Genomic DNA, 23,608 nt, shown 5'->3' with positions numbered 1-23,608 from the left:
CATGACCTAGAATATGACCCATCATGGACTTTCCTCTGTGGACTTGGCAAAAACATGAGAAAAAAGTGACATTCCAAGTGGAATGTCACGGAGGTCAGGCTAACTATGTGGAAGTTTTTCTGTTTTTACTGATTGTGTCTCTGTTCCTTCTGTTAGTAGTTGAGAGGGGTCGTTAATCTCTCTGAACTTCATCATCCTTACCGTTCCATTACGTATCCGGAAGTTCTGTCAGTAGCTGTAGAAGCTTGTTTATATGGACTATTGCCGTATAGCCTGGAATGGGTGATCTTCATACCCCAGCCGTCTGAGTGCTGGGTATACAGGAGTCTACCACTGACTGGCTTTGACTACTGTGTTTTCATTCACTTTACTCTTTTAAAAAAAGATCGATCGTATTTATCTCTGTGAATTTATGTGCACCCTGTGCATGCAGGGGCCCGAGGAGGCCAGAAGAGGGCGTTGGACCCACTAGAGCTAGAGTTATGTGCACTTGTTGAGCTGCCTTGTGGGTACTAGGACTGAACCTTGGTCTTTTGCCGGAGCAACAAGTGCTCTTAAACACTGAGCCGTCTCCCTAACCCCACCTCTCACTATACTCTTAGCGAACTGATCCTTCATGGCTATGAAATAACTCCTTCACTGCTAGTAACACTCTTTGGTCCGAATCTTCAGGGCATGAGTGTATGCAGCTTCCTCTGGGTGAGTATAGTGTGGCAGCCTCTACTACACCTTCACTTACTTGCTACTTGAGCTTTTAAAGGGGCCGTGTGTTCTGTATAGTTGTGTATTGTGCTTTCTGTTGATCTCCTCTGCTTCAGACTTACATGGCTATCAAGCCGTTTAAAGTTGCCTCGCAGCTCATTTCTCTCTGTTTCATCGATGGTTTCTACTGTTGTGCCTCCAGGTTCACGAAACTTCTCTTCTGAAATATCTAACCCGCCGTTAGTCTCATCCAGGGTTTTTATTTCAGACATCATAGGTTTTCAGAACCTTCACCGTGAAGCTCCATGAATTTTTCCCAATTCAAACGTGGGCTTATTCAGCACTGCTATTCTAACCTCACGGAGTGGTCCGTTCCCTGGTCTCACGTGACTCCCTCACGTGGAGGGTAGTACTTCATTTCCCAGGGCAGATGGTCGTGCAGAGTGTCATCGAAAGGATGTCAATGATAAGAAGCATTCACCCCTACTTTTAATTTAGAGAATAGCACTGACAGCTCATCTCCAAAAGTCTGCTTTGATGGGAAACTGAGGCACCTCTGGCTGTTAGCATGTATGATGTCCCAGCTTCTTTCTTCTGCAGTTCCTAGCAGAGAAGTCAACATGCAGACTAGAATTATACTCATAGGATTTCTTTCTCTGTCTGCTCTCCCTCTCTGCTGTTGGGCCTGTTGTGTTTCTCTGACAGGCTTTACTCTGTCCTGCATATACTTTTTCCTAAAAAATTACATTTATTTAGTGCATATACATGTGTAAGTGTGCATACATGCACATGTCTAGAGGTCAGAGGGCATCTTATGAAAAATGATTCTCATTCCATCCTGTGGGTCCCAGGGATCAAACTCAGGGTCATCAACGTTGGTCCTCAGGCTCAGCAGCAGGCTCATTTACCTGCTGAGCCTTCTCACCATCCCAACTACACACAGTTTTGTTTCTTCTACTCTTCTCCGGGTTTGTCTCTCTCTTTCTTGCCAGTGCCTGCCCTCTCTGTTTCTGTTCCTCACTGCAGCGGAGCACAGGACACACTGCATTTTACTCAGAGAGTTACTACTTTGTTTGTGAAGCCCAGCCTAAGTGACTTCAGGACCCTCTGACTTGTAACAATGGTAAGAAGCGTTAGCCACCTCTCTCCCTGTCTAGTGATAGGATATGGAGTATGTATACAAATTTTTCTCAAGGCCAATGGATGCCACGTGTTTAACTTTGCCATAAAATCCATGATTAAAGGCTGCAGTGACTTAGGATTATAGTATATGTGCTCTAGGGGTATGCTGGGAGAGAGAAAAAGCTCCCAAGAAAAGAAGGCCTTCGTTTTCAGTCGTGGAAGCTAGTCTATATGGTGTAGTTCCTGTTTATACTTCCAAGAAGTGTGGTTTACTCATAGTGATTGTTTGCTGCTATAAAGAAAGCGGGGTTTTTTTTTTTTTTTTTTTTTTTTTTTTGTTTGGAGTGGGGATGAATGTATGTATCTTAATCAAACTTTAGCATCTTTGGGTTTAAACACCAAAGATGTTCACATTCTCAGCTCCATTAGTAGCCATTTAACAAAGATAATGATAGGCTGCCTCAAATGGGCACAAAATAGACAGATTTTTCCTAGATTTATACAGCCACCCCCACTCCAAATTTAGGGTGTTTATTTAAAATCTAAAGGGTTTATTAATTCTTTAAATGTGGGCAGGAAAAGGACCCTGAAGCCTCCAAGTCTTCATGTGAAATGTAAGAATCCTGTTTTCCCTGCCTACAGTCAGCGTGGGGGACAAACTGAAAAGTGGATGTACCGCGCTCGGCAAGCAGTAAGTCTTGAATCGTCATTAGTGACTGGCGTTTCTCACCACCCAATAGCGACTGCCTCCTCTGTGCAAGACCTTAGACTTGATTCTGAGATAGGCTAATGAAAGACTGGTTTGAGCTGGTAGATTGCCATGTATTTCCTTGCATTGCGAAGGAATTAAAACAATGGCTTTGGGTAGCTCTTACTTCATTTCTAAAAGTAAATTTGTCAAACTTTTCCACAACAGGTCAGAGAGTAACTATCTGAAGCTTTGTAGGTCAGACAGTCTTTCTCCTAGCCACTTACTGTGATCTTGAAACGCCTTGAAAGCAGTCAAGTACAAATCACAAAAATAAGTGGGCCTGGCTGCATCCAGGAGCTCTGATGGCTGGTCAATGCCTGGTCTAGAGGGAATACAAGTATTCCGAGAGGCCATTGCAACATGGTGTGGTATGGATTATTAAAGGGATGACGGGGAATGATCTAGATCCTCATACTTGAGGTGTGACCCTTGGGCCAGCAGCACTGACATCCCCAGTGAGCTTGTTAGACAGGCACATCACTCATTCCCCTGGCCCAGAGCTGTGTTTTCAGCACCTGCATCAGACAAGGAAAGCTCCGACAGAGGGGGAACATCGCGTCTGTGAGATGAAGGGCAGGTTTAAAATGCCACTGTTGTCTCTGCATGGGATACATGCTTTGGGCTGAGAAAGCTGCAGATGCAGAGGTCTGCAAGTGACAACATGTTTGATGAACTCGTTGACACTGTTATGCTACCATGGCTGCTGTAAGTTAGAAGAAACGAAGGCAGTGGTGTAAGAGAAATGTCATATCATTGCTAATGAAATTTCTAGATAGCGTGGGCTCTGGTACTACTGAGATATTAGTTTAAATAATAAGCTGTCTAAAGCCAGACAGGGGGCTGCATGCCTATAAGCCCAGCACCTGGGTGGTAGAGGTAGGACGATCAGGATCCTGCTCAAGGTTAGCCTAGCCTACAAAGCAAATTCAAGGTCAGCCTGGGCTAAATGAGTCTTTATTTTACCCACCTCTCAAAAAAAAAAGGCAGAAAATGAAATAACAGTATTCATTAATAATACATATGGAAGGACTTAGGGATGAAATGGCTTGGTGACAAGAAGCTGCTCAAAGAAATACCCATGAGGAAGAAAAAAAATGACAAAGAGAAGAGCAAACAGAGCCGGAAGTGGCTGGGAGTTGAATCGGGGATAACAATGGGCTCCTTTCCCTAGTCTTCCTTCTTTTGTGTACTTGGGGACACTTCCCTAATGAAAATGGTAAGGGAGAATCTTGAGCTGGATCATGCCTCTCATCTCTGATTTTATGTGAAGCTCAGCTCATGATTAAACCATCCCAAGAGCAGGGCACAGAGCAATATTTTCCTTCTTTGAAATCAATTCAGAAGAGCCTGACGAAAGGTCACGTTGAACCCAGTGAAAGAACAGAAGATAATAGCTTTGTGGGGGTTTGCTCTGTGTCTTAAAGTGAGGTGCATGGAAGACCAGGGCTGGAGACCTCTGCTCAGGGGCAAGACCTCCATCACGGGGAGTCGTGTTCGACACTGGACACGAGGGAGTGTGCCTTTGTTTTCCTGAGTGTGGGATCACGCTCTATAATTGAGGTGTTTGGCGGTGAGGATTCTGGGTTTTTAGGTGAGGGGTAGTTCCTGCATCTTTCAGAGCATCAGGAATAAGGAAAAGAGAGGGCAACCCAAAGGGGATGGTTTGGGGGCCACCATTTGCCGGGGCTGTGCCCTTGTGAAGGCTGTTAGGTGTTTGAGAGCTCATTTCATCGTCTGTAAAGTTATTTGGCCTCCTCTATCTAGCTGCCCTGAAGCTTTCATGAACTCATGTGATGACCGTGGGAACTGTAAGAAGTGATAAATATTATGGCATTCCTCCACAGGTCAGACTTCCAGGCCGTTTTTGTTTCTTCCCATTTTCCTGTGCTGGTGCCGCATTAGGATTACTGACTGGTAGAGCCAAAATTTACTGTCCGCACAACATGCTGTCTTTACTCCTTGCTGTCGGTTGTTTTATTTTCTCTTTGTTCTTTTGGGCTTTTTGCTCTTTTGGGGAGCCTGCCATCCTTCTCCCCAAAAATTCACATACGGAGGTTTATTCCTAATTACAAATGCCCGGCCTTAGCTTGGCTTGTTTCTAGCCAGCTTTTCTTCACTTGAATTATCCCATCTACCTTTTGCCTCTGGGCTTTTCCTTTTCTTACTTCTGTATATCTGACTTTCATTCTTACTCCGTGGCTGGCTGGGTAGCTGTGAGGCTGGCCCCTTCTTTTCTCACTCCTTGATCTTTCCTGCTCTATCTGGCTCCTCCTTTATCCCCCCAGACTTCTTCTATTTATTCTTTCTGCCTGCCAGCCCCACCTACCCTTTCTCCTGCCTAGCCATTAGCCATTCAGCTCTTTACTAGATCATCAGGTGTTTTAGACAGGCAAAGAGACACAACTTCACAAGTCAAACAAACGCAACATGAAAGAATGCAACACATCTTTGCCTCATTAAACAAACGTTCCACAGCATAAACAAATGTAACACATCTTAAAATAATATTCCGCAGCAATTCCTGAGGCTTAATACTGTTTATTGGCATGTGCCTTTGAACTTGGGTGTTCTGTCTTCTTGCCCAGAACGTTGGTGTGGTTACTAGAGGTACAGCAGCCATCTCTTCACCAACAAGGCAAGTTTGCAGCCTAAGGATGAGACTGGAAGGCTGGAAGGAGCCCGGGTCCTCCACGGCAGCACTGGGTTGCACTGCCCACTGAATCTCACCTTTAAGAACACACATTGGAGAGTTCAGAATTCTAGGATTATCTACAAAACAAGAAGGAAAATAGGTGTAGATGAAGAAATGTGGCAGAAAATTTCTGACTAATGAACCAAGAGAACAAGTCCATGGACTAGTACTATTTGTGTGTGTGTGATGTCAGGAGTGCATATGGAGGCCAGAGGTTATCGTGTGTGTGTGTGTGTGTGTGTGTGTGTATGTGTGGGATGTCGCAGAGTGCATATGGAGGTCAGAGGTTATTGTGTGTGTGTGTGTGTGTGTGTGTGTATGTGTGGGATGTCACAGAGTGCATATGGAGGTCAGAGGTTATTGTGTGTGTGTGTGTGTGTGTGTGTGTGTGTGTGTGTATGTGTGGGATGTCGCAGAGTGCATATGGAGGTCAGAGGTTATTGTGTGTGTGTGTGTGTGTATGTGTGGGATGTCGCAGAGTGCATATGGAGGTCAGAGGTTATTGGGTGGATATGTGGCTGATGTCACAGGTTTAATATAGGGATCAGAGGTTATTGGGTGGGTAGGTGGGTGATGTCACAGAATGTGTATGGAGGGCAGAGGTTATTTGTGTGAGGTGGTGATATCACAGGGTGCACTTGGAGGTCAGAGGACACCTTGCAGGGGTCAGCTCCCTGCTTTCACCATGTGGGTCCAGGGGACTCAGTCTTGGCGCAAGAGCCTTTCTTTACTTGTTGATCCGTCTCAGTGGCCCTGTCTTAATTTTTATTAAGTATTTCCTTGGAATAACTCAGAGACTTGTCTCAACTTAGTTAATTGCTTATGATATTATGATTTGGGGGCAAACCAGTTTTAATCCTAGAAAAGATAAGGGATTATAGAAAAAAAGAAGCTTTTTTATCATTGGGACAATATTTTACTGTGCAAAGCAAGAAGCTGAGGGAGTGGGAGAGATGGCTCATTATATATCCCTTGCAGAGGAACTGAGTTCAGTTCCCAGGATTCACGTCTGACAGCTCACAGCCCCCAGCAAGTCCAGCTCCTGGGGACAGAGCGCCTTCCTCTGGTCTCCTTGGGCACTGCACAGACACACAGGCATGGACAGAATTTTAAAAAAGAAAATAGATGTGAGAAATATTAAAGCTTATTCTAACTATATTGGAACACATTTGTGTTTCGGTTAGGATTGTCCCAGTTTTAGCCACAGAGTAGAGACCCAATCTTCCATTTCTTGGCTTCCCTACCCTGTGTATGACCCCCACCCAAAGGGTCTTTTGATAGCTGGGAGCTGTGACCAGTGCTCTTGTCTTCCTGGACATGAGAGGGTTCAGCTTCCCCTCCAGTCAGTTCCTCTCAGGAGTCCCTTTAGGAGTTCCGTACGGGCTGCTTTTCACGGTCCAGACGTTTAGTCACATGGAGATTAGGAAAGAGAGATGTGTAGTCTTTCAGCTCGGCCCACTGCAACCCCTGCTGAAATCTGGGTTTTGTTACTACTGGAGGGGGTGAAGTGGAAGTTGGCCATTCAGTTAGCAGTTTCCGCTCTGGCACGGCATGACACACTAGATCTCCCATGAGACAGAAATTTAATTTGATTTTGAGAAAAGATGGCAGGAAGGCAGTTTGTAATAATCCATAGGATAATTCATTTTCTAGGGCATTGCCTTATGAGCAAGCTTTGAGAAATGATGCAGTCTTAGTTAAAATCCCTTTGTGGCAAGGGTTGCCATTCTGAATGAGTGAATATCATCTCCAGCTTGCCAATACTCTATGGATCTTGTTTATTTTAAATTGTGTGTGTGGGGGGTGTGCGCGTGTGTATGCTTGTGCGTGTGTATGTGTGCATGTGGGAATGTGCAAGTGAGTGAAGTGTCCCTGAAGGTTAGAAGAGGGTGTTAGATCCTCTGCTGTGAGTCATCTGACGTAGGTGCTGGGAACTGAACTCAGGTCCTCTGGAACAGCAGGAAGTTCTCTTAGACAGTGAACCATCTGTCCAGCTCCAATTGCAAACACTTTAGAACACATTTTTTTTTTAAAAAAAAATCTTTGACTCATTATTCTTCAGGGCAGTGAAAACACTACATCTGGCACCATCACTGTGTGTTCTCCAGGCCTACAGGCTGGACAAGAGTGATCATAATGTAAATAACAGACTCTGTATGAATATAGTTCCAACGGTTGCAACAAGTGTATCTTTTTTGGGGGTGGGTGGGCATATTAATAACAAGGAAGGCTACGTATGTGTGGGAAACTTTTCTACTTTCTCTTGAATTTTTGTGACCCTAAAACTGCTGTAGCAAAAGTGTGTATGTATTTTAAGTGCTTTCTGTTCCTGGAAGAGATTTTACAAGGAATTACAAATTATAGCTCCTAACTGGGCGTGGTGGCGCACGCCTTTAATCGCAGCATTCGGGAGGCAGAGGCACGGGCAGTTTCTGTGAGTTCAAGGTCATCCTGGCCTACAAAGCAAATACCAGAACAGCCAGGACTACGCAGAGAAACCACGTCTGGAAACAAGACAAAACAGCGACAAAAACGAACCACTATGTTTTAAAGATCAGTGCGGTAACTGTCAGCCTGGGAGAGGAAGCAGGGCTGCCCGATGGTGAAGGCAAATGTTTGGGTGTCAGCGGGGCTTTCACAAACCAGGGTGAGCATAGGAGCCTAACAGCTCTTCTGCTGACAGGCTGCTGTGCGCCTCAGACTCTTCCCTCATTGCCTTGGCAGGGTGGGACACAGACAGGTTGTCTTCACACAACTCTCTGTTCTCGCCAAGGGCTCCTCAGGTGTCTGCTTAGGCTATTTCCTGGAACACAACCACTTTCGTTGCCTCTACCATTCTCTTTCAGCAGCTCCCCTCCTCTTGCCGGCTGTTATCGGTTGCCATGTTTGCTCTCCCATTCTATGGGTGAGATGTCTTGGCTGTAGTTATGAGTCAAGCATGAAAGCACACCCGCACTCATTTAGCATTTGAACACCCTGGTGGGAGGCGGTGAGGAACCAGAGAACTGCCGGGTGAGGTGGGGAAGGAGAGGTAGCTCTGCCACAGCCAGAGAAGTAATAGGAAAGCAGGATTTTACCTGTCGCAGATCCCATGAGCCAGCTCCTGCAGAGGTGGCTGTGATTCCCTGCTGTGTCCCCTCATTTCCATCCCTGACCCCTTTGTCACTTGAGCATGTGACACTTGTCTCCAGTGACATAGCATTTCTTTGCCTCTTACCTTTTCATGCCCTGGAAACCCAGTTCCCACCCACATGATAAATCAGAAGTCCAGGGTGGACCAGGGAATTATTTGCTCATCCTAGGAACATCCCTCAGTCAGTTGACTTCTGGGCATCTCCATATCAATTCCTCCAACACCAGCCCCCTGATGACATCTCTTGGGCATTACTGTACACAGGGTACCAGAGTTCCCTAGCAGGGTTAACTCCAGGCATCCACAGTGACCATTACCTTCACAACACAGCCCCACCTTCTTACTGACAACCCCTTGCCCACAGAGTGCTCCATTTGCTCCAAATCCTGATCTTAGAGTCTTCCTCTGAGGGAGTAACAGAGACAGATCCATGCTGAACATGCTGGGAGGAAGGCACATAGCACAGGCAAACAGACAAAAGGCAAGTCACTATGGTCAATCTTGTTTTCTCACTATTGTATTGTTTCATACCAAAAGAAAAAAAATACCCAGAAGAGGTCAGAAGGAAAGAATCTAAAAGTGCCAAAAGGCAAGTTTCTTAGCCTAATTAAATTGAACAGAGCGTCCTTGAGTGGTACAGGCCACTGCTGGAACGAGAGCAAAGTCTGAGAGATGGAAGAAGGCATAGAAACAATTCAATTGTTAGTGACCAGTGAGCTGACTGCAGTGGGGGCCGATCATCGTGGGGCTCCCGTTAAATTCTGTACTGGTTTAGTTTATTTAGCTCGGTGGAAGTGCCCAGTTCAAATCCATGACCTCCTACATAATGCTTTGCCAGAAGGGGAGGCTTTTTGCTCCAGAAAGGCATCCAAAAAAAAAAAAAAAAAAAAAAAAACAGTGAGCACAAGGGAAGGGCATTAAAAAAATAAGTCATCATGATAGTTAATATCACAGCAATATGAAGCTTATCATCTTATAGCACATAGCGTCTCATGTGGCTCCCAGTGGGTCAGCGATTATGGAGTTTCTGACAGAACTGCTTCTGTTTCTGAGTCCTTGCTCTTGGCTGGCACAATGTCCACTGTCCTGTGCTGTTGCTCAGGTGCAGGCTGCTGTTGTTGGTCCTTTGCTGGGATCACTGAAATAACTGCTGGTTTCCTGGAGGAAGCACTGGCTTCTGGCTCATTTCTCTTCCTTGTTATTGCCAGAAAGATTGTTTTAAAATGCAAACCAAATTATGATGGAAATATTTTAGTAGCAGTGATTTTTTAAACAAGGAATGTCCCAGAGGCCCAGAGAGCTCATGCCTAAACTTTTCTTTTTCTTTTCTGCTTTAGCTTCTGTTTTTCTGAATTCAAAGTTTGAATATTGGAGTTACTTACATACTCCTATTTCTTGTAATGAGTGGAGTGTGTGTGTGTGTGTGTGTGTGTGTGTGTGTGTGTGAACAAGATCAGCAGAAGGGATTCCCTTCTTGTAATCCAACACACCTTTGATACCATACTGCCATTCTTAGTGGAGTTTCATGGTTAGATATTTTTTTTTCTTTTTTTTCCTTCCTCCTTCCTTTCCTTCCCTCCCTCCCTCCATTCCATCCTCCCTCCCTCCCTCACTCCCTCCTTCCTTCATTTTTTTCTCTAAGAGAAGGTCTACTGTGTAACACTGGCTGACCTGATACTGCCTATGTAGAACAGGCTAGCCCCAAACTCACAGAGACTTGCCTGTCTCAGTCTCTTGAGTATTGATATTAAAGATCATTTTAAAATTTTTAAATTTTCTTACTTTTAATCCTGTGTCTTAAAATGTCTATTCAGAATGGCTTGAGAGCCCTGGGTTGAAGTGGGAGAAACTGATGAGAAACATCAAAAAGAATGTTCTCTAAATTATCTGTAAGATGATATCACAGAACCAGTCAGTTCAGTTATGAATTATCACTTTTTATACGGAATGCCAAGGTATCTCTGATGTTTGTAAAACCAAGGCTGTGATACATAGTTGTGTGTCTGGTTTTCTGAGTATAGAGATGCCCTGCCCATCTGCCCTGCCACATTTTCTGGTGGGGGAGAGCTTGATAATGGGGCTCCTGAAACCCCCCTCTAATCTATCATTTGGTAACAAGCACAAAGCCCTTCAAAAATAAACCAGCTGCTTATTACTTTTTTCTATTTTTCCTTAATGTCAGAAATAAGCTGTGCTGGTTTGAAATAAAATGGCCCGCAAAGGGAGTGGCACTGTTAGGAGGTGTGGCCTTGTAGGAGGAAGCACATCACTGTGGGGGGCGGGCTTTGAGATCATATGTGCTCAAGCTTCTCTTAGTGTGACAGTCAGTTGACTTTCTGTTGCCTGCAATATGGATTACTCTCAATTCCAGCACCACGTCTGTCTGTCTGCCTACACGCTCCCCTTCATGATAATGGACTGAACCTCTCAAACTGTGAGTCAACCTAATTAAGTGTTTTCTTTATAAGAATTTCCATGGTCATGGTGTCTCTTCACAGTGACAGAAACCCTGCCTAAGACACAAGCATTCCAGCATTAGGTCAGGAAAAACAGTTTTAATCTATTTTTGCTATTTTTTAAATATAGTATAAAAACCATTCTCTAGTTGGTGTGTTTGATCTCAAAGCACACCCATAGCACATGCTAGTGTTGAAGGTGCTGGGGCAGAAGCCACCTCTTTCCTTGCACGAGTAGCTGAGGCACACAGAAATGCTTATGTTGCATACTAAAGGGAGGACAACTTTCATTTCAAAGAAATGTTATTTGGGCTGGAGTGATGGCTCAGTGGTTAAGAGCACTCGTTTTTCTAACAGACAACTTGAGTTGGATTCCCAACGCCCTCATGGCAGCTCAGAGCTATTTTTAACTCCAGTTCCAGGTGGTGGATGCCCTCTTTTGGCCTCTGTGGGAAGATACATGCAGGTAAAACATTTATATAGAGAGATGTATATAAGATTTAAAAACTACAAAAATAAGAAAAAGCAATATTATTCAAGATTGTCTTACAAAGTAAAATTTATAATATAATCAGTAGTGAACTACTAAAACTATATTAAACTCAAAGCTTTCATCATTGCAAACCATAGATAAATGACATTAGAAATGTCAAATCCCCAGAGTGCAATGGGTTTGTTTGTTATTTCTCTGTGGAAGGATTGTAGAAATATATTTTGACCCCTTCGTGTGACACACAAACATCTGAGACCCAGCTCAAAGCCTGCTCATTTAGCAGTGCACCTTTCAATAAATCATTTCATTATCATGAAATGTTCTAACCGACTGATTAGCTCTCTGTTACCCCCATCAAACTGTGAATTCCGTGTAATGCAACTTTTATCTAGTTTGTATCCATTCAGCATAGTGCCTGGAGCAACAACAAAATGGCTCCTATAAATGTTTAAAAACTGTGACTCCCCATCTTAACAGACCTAATTATAGCCAATATATTCTAGGTAAAATGCTCTTAAAAGTAAAAAATAAATTTTGGAAAAGATAACCCTCTCATGTCTAACATGAAAGTTGCTGTTACTTAAAGGGGTGCCTCTCAGATCACTACTGCTTCCTGAAGTGTGGTCCTAAGGGAGCTTGGCTAGCTGGCTGGGTGTCAAAGTGCCCACCTTGACTCAGCCCAGCTGCACCATCTTGCTTGGGGGGACTCAGGCTGGTCCTTTGGGCGTCCACAATCACTCTGGTTGCCTTTGCAGAGGGCCTTATTATTAAAATTAGTGAGATTAAACCAGGAAAGAAAAAGGTGTCAGGCTATTACCTAATGATACAGTCTCAGTGCCTCCCAAGGAAGAAGACCCTTGGGGACCTGATCTGTGCACATCTGCTCAAGGTCACGCTTATTTTAACTTCAGAAAAATTCCGAGACAAGTAGCAGCCTGTTCTCTCTTTCTGGCTTGAGAATAAAAGATCTGACCTCCTCAAAACCTTCCCCTTTGGGTAGCTCAGGACTGGTGGCTCTATGGCACCCCCTCTTTGTGTCTGACCAATAGTCCAGTCTTGTAGACTATTACTTTAACTATGCAAAGACGTGTTACAATTGTTCGTGCCGCCTTTGTTTAATTATGTAAAGATGTGTTGCATTTGTTTCACCTTGCCTGTCTAATAAGGCACCTGATTGGTGTGATAAAAAGCTGAACGGCCAATAGCTAGGCAGGAGAAAGGATAGGCAGGGCTGAAGAGCAGAGAGAATAAATAAAGGAGGAGTCTAGCGTGAAGAAGAACTAGAGAAGAGAATGAGGGAGAAAGAGAGGAACACGCCCTGGGCCAGAAATCAGGCAACCACCAACCAGATGTGAGAAGAAGCAAAAGTAAAATATACAGAAGAAAAGAAAGGTAAAAAGCCCTGAGGCAAAACATAGATAAAGAGAAACAGGTTAAGTTATAAGAAATAGCAAGTAATGAGTCTCAGCTAAGCCTGAGCATCATAACTAATTTTTAAGAAGTCTTAATGTCATGATTTGGGATCTTCTTGGTGGTCCAGAAGAAAAAGCCAGCTACAGCCTAGTATCTGAGTATTTTGCAGATGAGTTCTGTATGTTTTAGACCTATTTGAGAAAAACCCAAGGTATGAGAAAATGAAAAGGTTTTTTTTTTTTTTTTTTTTTTTTTTTTTTTTTTTTTTTTTTTTTTTTTTTTTTTGAGACAGGGTTTTTCTGTGCAGCCCTGGCTGTGCTGGAACTAGCTTTATAGACCAGGCTGGCCTCGAACTCACAACGACCTGCCTGCCTCTGCCTCCCAAGTGCTGGGATTAAAAAGGTGTACACCACCACTGCCTGGCTAAAAGATGGGTTTTTAATGGGTCCATGTTCCTTTTCTGATCGAAAGAGCTGCAGCATGCCCACTGGCATCAACGGATGCTCCTCAAGGGTGTGTGTTGAGACAGGTTACCCCAGATGCCTACTGAGAGAATTGAATTATTTAACTCAACTCCAGGCAATTTGGATGAAAGCAATTTGAACAAAATGTAAGTTGGTCAATAAGGGAACTTGGGTCAAAAATTAATGCTCTTTTCTGCCTTCGCTCAGTCATTTTAAATCATTTTAGCAGATGATTTGTGCACTGAGTTGGCACTTTTTTATATCTCCTGAATTTTAAAAACACAGTGAAAAATTTTCCCTTTTTATTTTGATACTTTAAATTTGAAATGAATTTCCAAGAAGTTACTCCAGCTCTGTCCTGTGTGTGATGATGGGAGCCTGGAAATATCCTAATGCTTAGCTAAAGAGAATTACCAAAACAGCCCCACGCCCAACCATAGGTGGATCCTTGCACCGATACTGTGTTTCAAAGAAGTATGAGAATTCAGCTCTTCCCCCAAATACGTTGTTTCCTTTTTAAAATTTGAATGAACATCTTGCTGCTTTCAAAGTTGTAATCCTTCTAGCTTCTTTGGTAAGATTTCAGGTGTGTGTTACCATTCTTCACCCCCCCCCCCTCTCTCTCTCTCTCTCCATATATATATATATATATAATTTAATAGTTTTTTTGAGTTTCATACATGAGTACCACATGTTCATAACTCCTGCCTCTCATCCTCCTCCAAATTCACAATATCTTCTTTAATTATTATTGTTACATGTATATATATGTGTGTGTGTGTGTGTGTGTGTGTATTTGTATCAACATACATATGTAGAACCTACTGAGTTCATTTAGCTTTGCTTGTATGTGCATGTGTCTAGGGCTGGCCGACTGGGATTAGACAACCTAAGTAGAAGTCATCCCTAGAGGGGACTGATTTTTCTCCTCTACTCCTCCCAGTTCTTCCCTGTCTCTCCTTCTATCTGGACCCACTCCCTTTCTGTCTCTCTTTAGAAGAACAGGCTTCTAAGGCATAAAATTAAAATATAACAAAATAAAATAGAAGGCAAGACAGAAGCTACCACACTGAAGTTGGACAGGACAACCCAACAGAAGGAAAAGATCCTGGGAGCAAGCACAAGAATCAGAGGCCCACTCATTCCCACACTCAGAAATCCCACAGAAACACTCACCTGGAAGCCATAGTCCACACGCAGAGGACCTGGTGCAGACTCATGAGGGCCCTGTCCTTCTGGCTTCAGTCACTGTGAGTTCATCCAAGCTTCCCTTATGTTGGTTTAGAAGGCCTTGTGTTCTTGGTGTCTTCCGTTCCCTCTGACTCTTACAGTCTTTCTGCCTCCTCTTTGATGGAGTTCCCTGTGTTCTGAGGGGATGGATTTGATGGAGATACCCTGTTTAGGGCTGAGAGTTCTAAGGTGTCTCAGTCTCTGAGAAACATCTGGCTGTGGGTCTCTGTATCTGTTCCCATCTGCTGCAGGAGGACGCTTCTCTGATGATGGCTGAATAAGACACTGATCTATGAGTATAGCAGAGTATCCTTAGGGGTCATTTCATCACTACCTTTTCCCCCTTCTTAGAAGATCAGTAGTATTTGGGTTCACCCTAGGTGTCTGGCCTATCTAGTCTCTTGTTCTTGGTCACCCAAGCAGCGTTGGGTATGGGTTCCATCTTACGGAGTGGGCCTTTGACGATCAGTTATTGCTTGCTTCCTCTCCCTAGTTTTGTCCACCATCACACGAGCATAGCCTGCAGGTAGAAGACCAATGTAGCTGGCTCCGTGTTTACATCTCTCTTTTGGTAACATGTGCCACAGATGCTAAGATCTAGGCGTGAAGGCACCAGATCAACATCCCCATGTTTAATGGGTTGTGTAGGTGTTTTCTTCAGCAATGGGGCCTTTATGTCAGTTTGCGGAGAGCAACCTATTTTGGCAATGCCTGGGTTGTTTGGGGATTCCCATCAGACGCCTTTGGCCAACAACTCAATTAGATAGAATGTGATCCCAGTATTGGAAGATGTCTTTGGCGACAAGTGATGGCCAGTTGGGACTCTGTCTCCTCCATTATTTGCCTATTTCATTTAGATCATCTTCATATATGTATGCATTTTAGGAAGTTTCTACTGTGTTAGGTTGCCATATTACCCTTCAAATGGTTCCTTAGTTTCAGCTGGGTCTTCCTCTATTCCCTCCCTTAACTTCCTCTCCTCTCTCCCACTTGATCCTCCCATCCTAACCCCTACCATTCATCCATAATTATCTTTTCTGTTTCCCTTTCCTAACAAGGTCTGTTTCCTCTAGTCTCTATTCTATACCTACCCTCTGTGGTTCTATGGGCTGTTGCTTGGTTATCATGGACTTCATAGCTAATATCCACATATGAACAAACAGATACCATATTTGTCTTTCTGGGTCTGTGATACCTCATCCAGGATGATTTTTTCTAGTTCCATCTATTTGCCTGCAAATTTCATGATGTCATTTTTTTAAGAGCTGGGTAATACTCTATTGTGCAAATGTACGACATTTTCTTTATTCTTTCTTTTGTTGAGAAACATCTAGAGTGTTTCCAATTTCTGGTTATTATAAATAGAGCTGCAATGAACATAGTTGAGCAAGTGTTCTTGTGGTAGGATGAAGCCTCCTTTGGGCATATACCCAAGAGTGGTATAGTTAGATCTTGAGTTGGATTGTTTCCCATCTTCCTGAGGAGCCCCCACACTGATTTCCAAAGTGGCTGTACAAGTTTGCATTCCCAACAGCAATGGATGAGTGTTCTTCTTACTCCACATCGTCATGCCACTTGTTTTGTTGATCTTAGCCATTCTGACAGGTGAAATATCAAATTTGCTTTGATTTGCATTTCCCTGATGGCATGCAAAGATGTTGAGCATGAAGTCTCTTGGTCATTTGAGTTTCTTCTATTAAGAATTCTGTTTAGATCTGCACCTCATTTTTAAATTGGGTTGTTTGTTTTCTTGATATCTAACTCTTTGAGTTCTTTATATATTTTGGATATTAGTCTTCTGTTGGATGCTTAGTTGGTAAAAATTCTGTAGGCTGCTGTTTTACCCAAATGATGGCATCCTTTGCCTTATTGAAACTTTTCAGTTTCATGAGGTCCCATTTAACAATTGTTGATCTTAGTGCCCATGCTAATGGTGTTCTGTTTGAAAGATTTTTCCTGTGCCAATGAGTTCAAAGCTATTCCCCATTTTTTCCATTAGGTTCAGTGTATCTGGTTTTATGTTGAAGTCTTTGATCCTTTTGGAGTTGAGTCTTGTGCAGGGAGATAAATATTGATCTATTTGCATTCTTCTACATGAAGACATCCAGTTTGACAAGCACCAGTTTTTGAAGATGCTGTCTTTTTTCCAGTATGTATTTTGTTTTCATCAAAAATCAGGTGTCCATAGTTGTGGGGATTTATTTCTGGGCCTTCAATACCATTAGTCAATGTGTCTGTTTTTGTGCTAACACCATGTGTTATTTGTATTACTATTGCTCTGTAGTACAACTTGAAATTGGGAACCTCCAGAGGTTCTTTTATTATTCAGGATTGTTTTAGCTATTCTGGGTTTTTCATGTTTCCATATGAAGCTGAACATTTTCTTTTTAAGATCTGTGAATAATTCTGTTGGAATTTTGATGGGGATGGCCTTGAATCTGTAGATTGCTTGTAGTAGGATGGCCATCTTTACTATATTAATCCTACCAATCCACGACTATGGGAGAGCTTTCTACCTTCTAATACCTTTAACTTCTTTCTTCAATAATTTGGAAGTTGTTGTCATGCAAGTCTTTCATTTGCTTGGTTAGAGTTACCTCAATATTTCTTATATTTTTGAGGCTAGTGTGAAAGGTGTTGTTTTCCAATTTTTCTCAGTCTGTCATTTGTACATAGGAAGGCTACTGATTTTTCTGTATTAATTTTGTATCCTGATACTGTACTGAAAGTGTTCATCAGTTGTAGGAGTTCCCTGGTGGAATTTTTATACTACCATATTATTTGCAAATAAAGATACTTTGACTTTTTCCTTTTCCTTCGTATCCCCTTGATCTCCTTCAGTTGTCTTATTGCTCTAGCTAAGACTTCAAGTACTGTTTTGAATAGATATGGAAAGAGTGGACAATCTTGTCTTGTTCCTGATTTTAGTTGAATTGTTTTGAATTTCTATTTAATTTGATGTTGGCTATGGGCTTGCTGTAAACGGCTTTTATTATATTGAGGCATATCCCTTGTATTCCTAATCTCTCCAGTATTTTTATCATGAAAGGTCTTTTTATGTCAAGGCCTTTTTTGCATCTAATGAGATGGTCATGTGTTTTTAATTGTTCAGTTTGTTTACATGGTGGATTACATTTATCAATTTATCTATGTTGAACCATCTCTGAATGTCTCAAATGAAGCCCACTTGATCATGGTGGATGATCTGAAGTACTCTTGGATGGTTTGCAAGTATTTTATTGAGTATTTTTACATCTATGTTCATAAAAGAAATTGGTCTGTAATTCTGTTCTTTGTTGTGTCTTTATGTGGTTTGGGGAGCAGGGTGACTGTGGCATTATAGAACAAATTGCATGGTGTTCCTTCTGATTCTGTTTTGTGGAGGAATTTGAGGAGTATTGGCATTAACTATTCTTTGAAAGTCTAATAGAATTACACACTAAAACCATTTGGTTCTTGACTTTTTTTGTTTTGGAGACTTTTAATGACTGCTTTTATTTAGCTAGGGGCTATAGGTCTATTCAGATTGCTTTAAATGACAGCCTCTATTTCAGTAGGGGCTAGGTCTATTCAAATTGCTTACTGATCTGACCTAACTTTGGTAAGTGGTATGTATTGAGAAAATTGTCCATTTATTTCAGATTTTCTAATTTGGTAGAATACAGGTTTTTAAAGTATAGCCTTATGCTTCTCTAGAGTTCCTCAGTGTTTGGTGTCATGTCCCCCTTTTCTTCCTGAGTTTGTTAATTTGAACATTAGTTAGTTTAGATAGTTTGGACTGTTTTTTTCTCAAAGAACCAACTCTTTTTTAATTATTTTTTTCAATTTTATTGATTTGGGTTCCAAATTAGTTTGATTAATTCTTGCCATCAACTCTTTTTGGGTGTGATTTCTTCTTTTTGTTCTAGAGCTTTCAGTTGTGCTGTTAAGTTACTGGTGTGAGATCTCTCTAGGTTTTTTTTTTTTTTTTAAATGTAAGCATTTAGTGCTATGAACTTGCCTCTTAGAATAGCTTTCATTGTGTCTCATACATCTGGGTATGTTGTGTATTCATTTTCATCCCATTCTGGAAAGTTTTTGATCTCATTCTTGACCCATTTTTTTTTTTTTATTCTCTAGAGAGCTGTTCAGTTTCCAGTAGTTCGTAAGCTTTCTGCTGTTTCTGCTGGTGTTGACATCCAGCTCTAATCTATGGTAGTCAGATAGGTTGCCGGGTGTTATTTTGATTTTCTTGTATCTGTTGAGACTTGCTCTGTGTCCAAGTATGTGGTCAGTTTCGGAGCGTTCCATGAGGCGCCAAGAAGAGGTATAGTCTTTTGTGTTTGGGTGCAATGGCCTACAAATATGTGTTATTCATTTAGTTTGTGATGTCAGTTAACTCTAGAATTTCTCTGTTTAGTTTTTGTCTGGATGACCTGTCTGTTGGTGAGAGTGGTGTCTCTCACTATCAGTGTTTGAGGATCAATTTGTGATGTACATTGTAGTTGTGTTTCTTTTTCTTTTTCTTTTTCCTTTTTCTTTCTTTTTTTTTTTTTTTTTTTTGGTTTTCCGAGACAGGGTTTCTCTGCAGCTTTTTTAGAGCCTGGCCTGGAACTAGCTCTTGTAGACCAGGCTGGCCTCGAACTCACAGAGATCCGCCTGCCTCTGCCTTCCGAGTGCTGGGATTAAAGGCGTACGCCACCACCGCCCAGCTAGTTGTGTTTCTTTTACAAAGTCGAGGCATAGATGTTAAGGATTACAAAGTCCTCTTGATGGGTTTTTCCTTTAATTAGTATGTAGTATCTTTCTCTCTCCTTTCTGATTAGTTTTGGTTTGAAGTTTATTTTTTTCCAGATTTACAGAAAGCTACGCCAGCTTGCTTCTTAGGTCCATTTGCTTGGAATACCCTTTTCCATTCTTTTACCCTAAGGTGATGTCTATCCTTGATGTTAAGTTACATTTCTTAGATGCAACGGAAGGGATGGATCCTGATTTCATATCTATTCTGTTAAGCTGTGACTTTTTATTGGGGAACTGAGACCATTGATATTGAGAGATCAGTGACCAACGATTGTTGATTCCTGTTATATTGTTGTTGTTTTTGGTGGTGGTGGTGGTGGTGGTGTGTGTGTTTCCCTTTTTTGACTTTGATGGTCTAAAATTATTTTTTCCTGTGCATTTTCTTGGATGTAGTTAGCCTCGTTAGGTTGGAATTTTCCTTCTAGCATTTTCTATAGGGCTGAATTTGTAAATAGATATTGCTTGAATTTATGTTTTTTCATAGAATGTCTTGTTTTCTCCATCTATGGTGATTGAAAGTTTTGCTGGGCATAGTATTGTGATCTCTTAAAGTCTACAGTACATCTGTCAGGCCCTTCTGGCTTTTAGAGTTTCCATTGAAAAGTCAGGTGTATGTTACTCGGTGCTTTTTCCTTGCAACTTTGAATGTTCTCTCTTTGTTCTGCACAGTTAATGTTTTGGTTATCATGTGCCAAAGGGACTTTCTATTCTAGTCCAGTCTATTTGGTGTTCTTCATGCCCCTCGTACCTGGATAAGCATATCCTTCTTTAGGTTAGGGAAATTTTCTTCTATGATTTGTTGAAAATATATTCTGTGCCTTTGACCTGGGTTTCATCTCTTTCTTCTGTTCTTATTATTCTTAGACTTGTCTTTTCATAGTGTTCCAGATTTCTTGGATGTTTTGTACCAGGTATATTTTTTTTTTTTTTAGCATTATCTTCTACTGATATACTCACTTCTTCTATCATGTTAGCACCTGAGAGTCTCTCTCCTGTCTCTTGTATTTTGTTAGTGGAATTTGCCTTTGTGGTCCCTGTTTGGGTTTCTAAGTTTTTCGTTTCTAGATTTCTCTTAGTTTGGGTTTTCTTTATTGATCCTGTTTCCACTTTCACATATTAAATTGTTTCATTCCCTCTCCTTCCACTATTTTTTGTGTGTTCTTAGATTTCTGTAAGGGATTCACTTATTTTTTTCCTTATGGACGTCTGTTATATTCATAAAAGCTGCTTTAAGGTCCTTTTCTTGGGCTTCAGCTGTGTTGGAATACTCAGGACCTGCTGTGGTAGGGTTGCTGGCTGTAGTAGAGACTTATTGTCTTGGCTATTATTGATTGTTTTTTTTTTTTACCCTGGCATCTAAGTGTCTGGGAGTGGAAAGACTGTAATTCTAGGTGCTGATTTCTGGTCTTGTCTTTGTTGGGTAAGTATTTTGTGCCTTGGCTTCTGTTTCCCCTCTGGTTCTTAGGAGAATGTGGTGGTTGTATTTTGCCTTGTAGGAAATTTCTTCTGTGGGTGTGATGGGTCCTGATGGGTGTGGCCACTAGGGGTTCCAGGTAAAATGTGTTTCTGCTTCCGTGGCAGGAGTGGCCAGTGTCACCTTATAGATCTTTCATATTCCAGTCAGATTGTCCATCTTACCCGTCTCTGGGGACTTCCATCCCTTGTCTCCTACTCCAGCAGCATTTTTCTCAAAGACCAGTCAACTTTTGAAGGGTATCACTCCATAGCATTGGCTTGTTACCTTTGTGAGTCCCCCCCCCCCCCCCCCCCCCCCCCCCCCCCCGTCTGCTTCCATTGGGTGATCCTGCTGACAAGGGATCCACACCTCTGCCGTGAGAACTCTGTCGTGCAGTCACAGCACCAGAAAATGTGTAGGTTCATGCCCCGTGGGTGAACCTTCCAACCACAACGGGAATATGCAGACGCATCTTCAGTTTCCTCTGGGGGAGATGCCCTGAGATGCTATCTCCAGTACCCCTCGGAGGGCTAGCCTTTGAGTCTGAGCACTCAGCTACACTTGACGTCTTTCCATTTCGGCTTCACCCTGCTCTTCCCACCTTCCTCTTCCTGGGGATTGTACTCCTTAATAAAGAGCAGCACATAAGTCTTTGCCTCAGGCTCTGCTTCTGGGGAGCTCGGGCTGGGACAGGTGTGAAACCTGCCTCACATTTACCGAGTATGAAACTGTGGGTTCTGTGTCACATTTGCCTTTCAAATCAGCTTGAATGTCACATCGTGCTGAAGACCTGACAGCTGGAGCTGAGGGTGGGTGCTTACCTGCTTCACATCTACAAGGGCTCCCCTGCATGTTGCGAGAAGGTAGAATTAGAGGCGCTCAGGTCCCATCTCCATGTGGCGACGGGGCTCTGTGATGCCAGGGATCCTGGCCCCGGTGGAGGAGGGGAGACGGCTTCTGCAAAGGGGGTTGCGTTAAAATGACGGTAATTGGCAAAATAGGCATTGTTGCTATCGTCTCTGCCGAAATGAAAACCAAGCCGCACATGCTTCTCCAATAGAGGAAGATGACTTATCATTTAAGGGCCGAATTAAAAGGGCCGTGAGATGGCTCAGTGAGAAACTGCATTTGCCCCCCAAAGCTGATGCGATGGCCAGCTGTGAGTTCAAACACCGAAACCTTTGGTGGAAGGCAAGAACAGACTCCCGAGGGTTGTCTCCTGACCTACACACACACACACACACACACACACACACACACACACACACAGAGAGAGAGAGACACACACACATACAGACACACACTGTGGTATACCTGTTTCCTGACTCTCTCACACACAGGCAATAATAATCTTTTAAAAAATAGACAATCCCCTGGGAAAGAGAGAGACAAACCCATTGCAGCTATGTGATGCCTGTCAATGCAATGAAGCTGCACTACTGGCTAAAACCCCCAAACTGCTTGTCTGCCATCGCAAAGCTGAACACTGTCACATAGTTGCTGTGATTTCATATCTTTATTCTCTCCAGAACCCAGCTGAGGGCCAACGAGATGCTCCTGGGTAAAGATGCATGCTGCTAAACCTGGCAACCCAAGTTTGATCCCTGTGACTTTCATGGTGGAAACCGAGAAGTGATTCCCGCAATTTGTCCTCTGACCTCTACGCACACTCCATGGCATGCGTGTGCACAAACACATATGCACACATACACACACACACACACGGGGGGGGGGGGGGCGGGACAAAACCCAAAACCTCACATGTAGTTTAGTTACCATAACAACTGTTAAGGACTTGGCCCTTTAAGAGAAGATTCTGTGAGGGCTTAGCCTTGGGGCAGAGTTGGTGTCACTGTAGAGGGTGGATCTGAACTCCTCTTGGCTCTCATTTCCTCATATTAACACGGAGTAAGGCTCTTTTCAACAACCAATTATTCAATGTTAGTCTTTTCAACCCCCAGGACCATGAGCCAACACATTTCTATTTATTCTAAATCTCCCAATCTTCAACGGTCTGTCATAGCAACACAGGATGAACTGGGACAACAGTTTCTCAAAGCCCTGAGCTTCTGGACTCCAGGCTATGACTCCCTGTCCAAACAACAACTACACAGTGACTAACCCTGTGTGACTTGGAAGCAAAAGCATCTCTACTCAACTCGTCCTCTTTTCCATTTCTTCCTTCTATTCCTGGGCCATTTGCAACTAAGCTGAAGAAATCTGAGCAGAATCAGGATAACGAATCTGAGCCTGGTTTGCCTCCTGTCTGTTCTTGCAAATATGGAGGGAAGCACTTCCGGTCAGAGTCCTGACTTCTTGCCACAGGACACACTAAGGCTACAAAAATGTATCAAAGAACTGATTCTCCAAAAGCCCATGGTACTCAGCTGCTGTTATAACCTGAAGCTGGAAAATCCTCCTGATGCCCTGGAACAGGATGCAGCCAGAGATGCTAGTGGGCAGTGAAGCAGAAGCTGCCTAGGTCCTTGAGACTCCCAGGGCAGCATCCCAGGGAAGTCCATTCTGATGAGCAGCTGAGGATGGTAGGGAATTGGGCCTTACAAGGTGTTGTATTCCTTCTCTGGCTCGTAGAGGCTTCCATCTCTGAGGTTGAACATAGCAATAGGGGTGAGTACTAGAGAAAGCCGACCAGCTGCTTCACAGTTCTCTGGGGTTTGCCCTAGCACTGGGGTTCCAGGGTGTGTGGACAGAAACAGAACCACACAGCAATGCTCCTGGCCCCGAGATCTGTCTCCACAGCCCAGGCCTACAGCTCCTGTGCTATAGAGGGTCAGGGGCTATGCAGAGAAGTTCAGGGTAGGGCGAAAGGTTGATTCCAGACTTCAGGATCTGAGAACAAAGAGGGAATTGGGGGGGGGGGATTCCCAAACCAGAGCATTTTCTTCAGAATCTTCTG

At 43.0% G+C, this 23,608-nt stretch overlaps 1 protein-coding gene across 1 annotated transcript in view; it reads left to right on the top strand.

Moving 5' to 3' along the window:
- Window positions 1-2,398: 2,398 nt before the first annotated feature.
- The window catches only part of Rgs6 (regulator of G protein signaling 6), a 606,319-nt gene continuing 585,109 nt past the window's right edge, over window positions 2,399-23,608 (top strand). The window contains exon 1 of the mRNA XM_038336294.1: window positions 2,399-2,515. The gene's annotated coding sequence lies outside the window, so the exon portion shown is untranslated. The remainder of the gene's footprint in view (window positions 2,516-23,608) is intronic.

This window comes from Arvicola amphibius, chromosome 7 (assembly GCF_903992535.2).
Source record: "Arvicola amphibius chromosome 7, mArvAmp1.2, whole genome shotgun sequence".
NCBI classification, from domain to species: domain Eukaryota; kingdom Metazoa; phylum Chordata; class Mammalia; order Rodentia; family Cricetidae; genus Arvicola; species Arvicola amphibius.
This window is presented reverse-complemented; position numbering and strand designations above follow the sequence as displayed.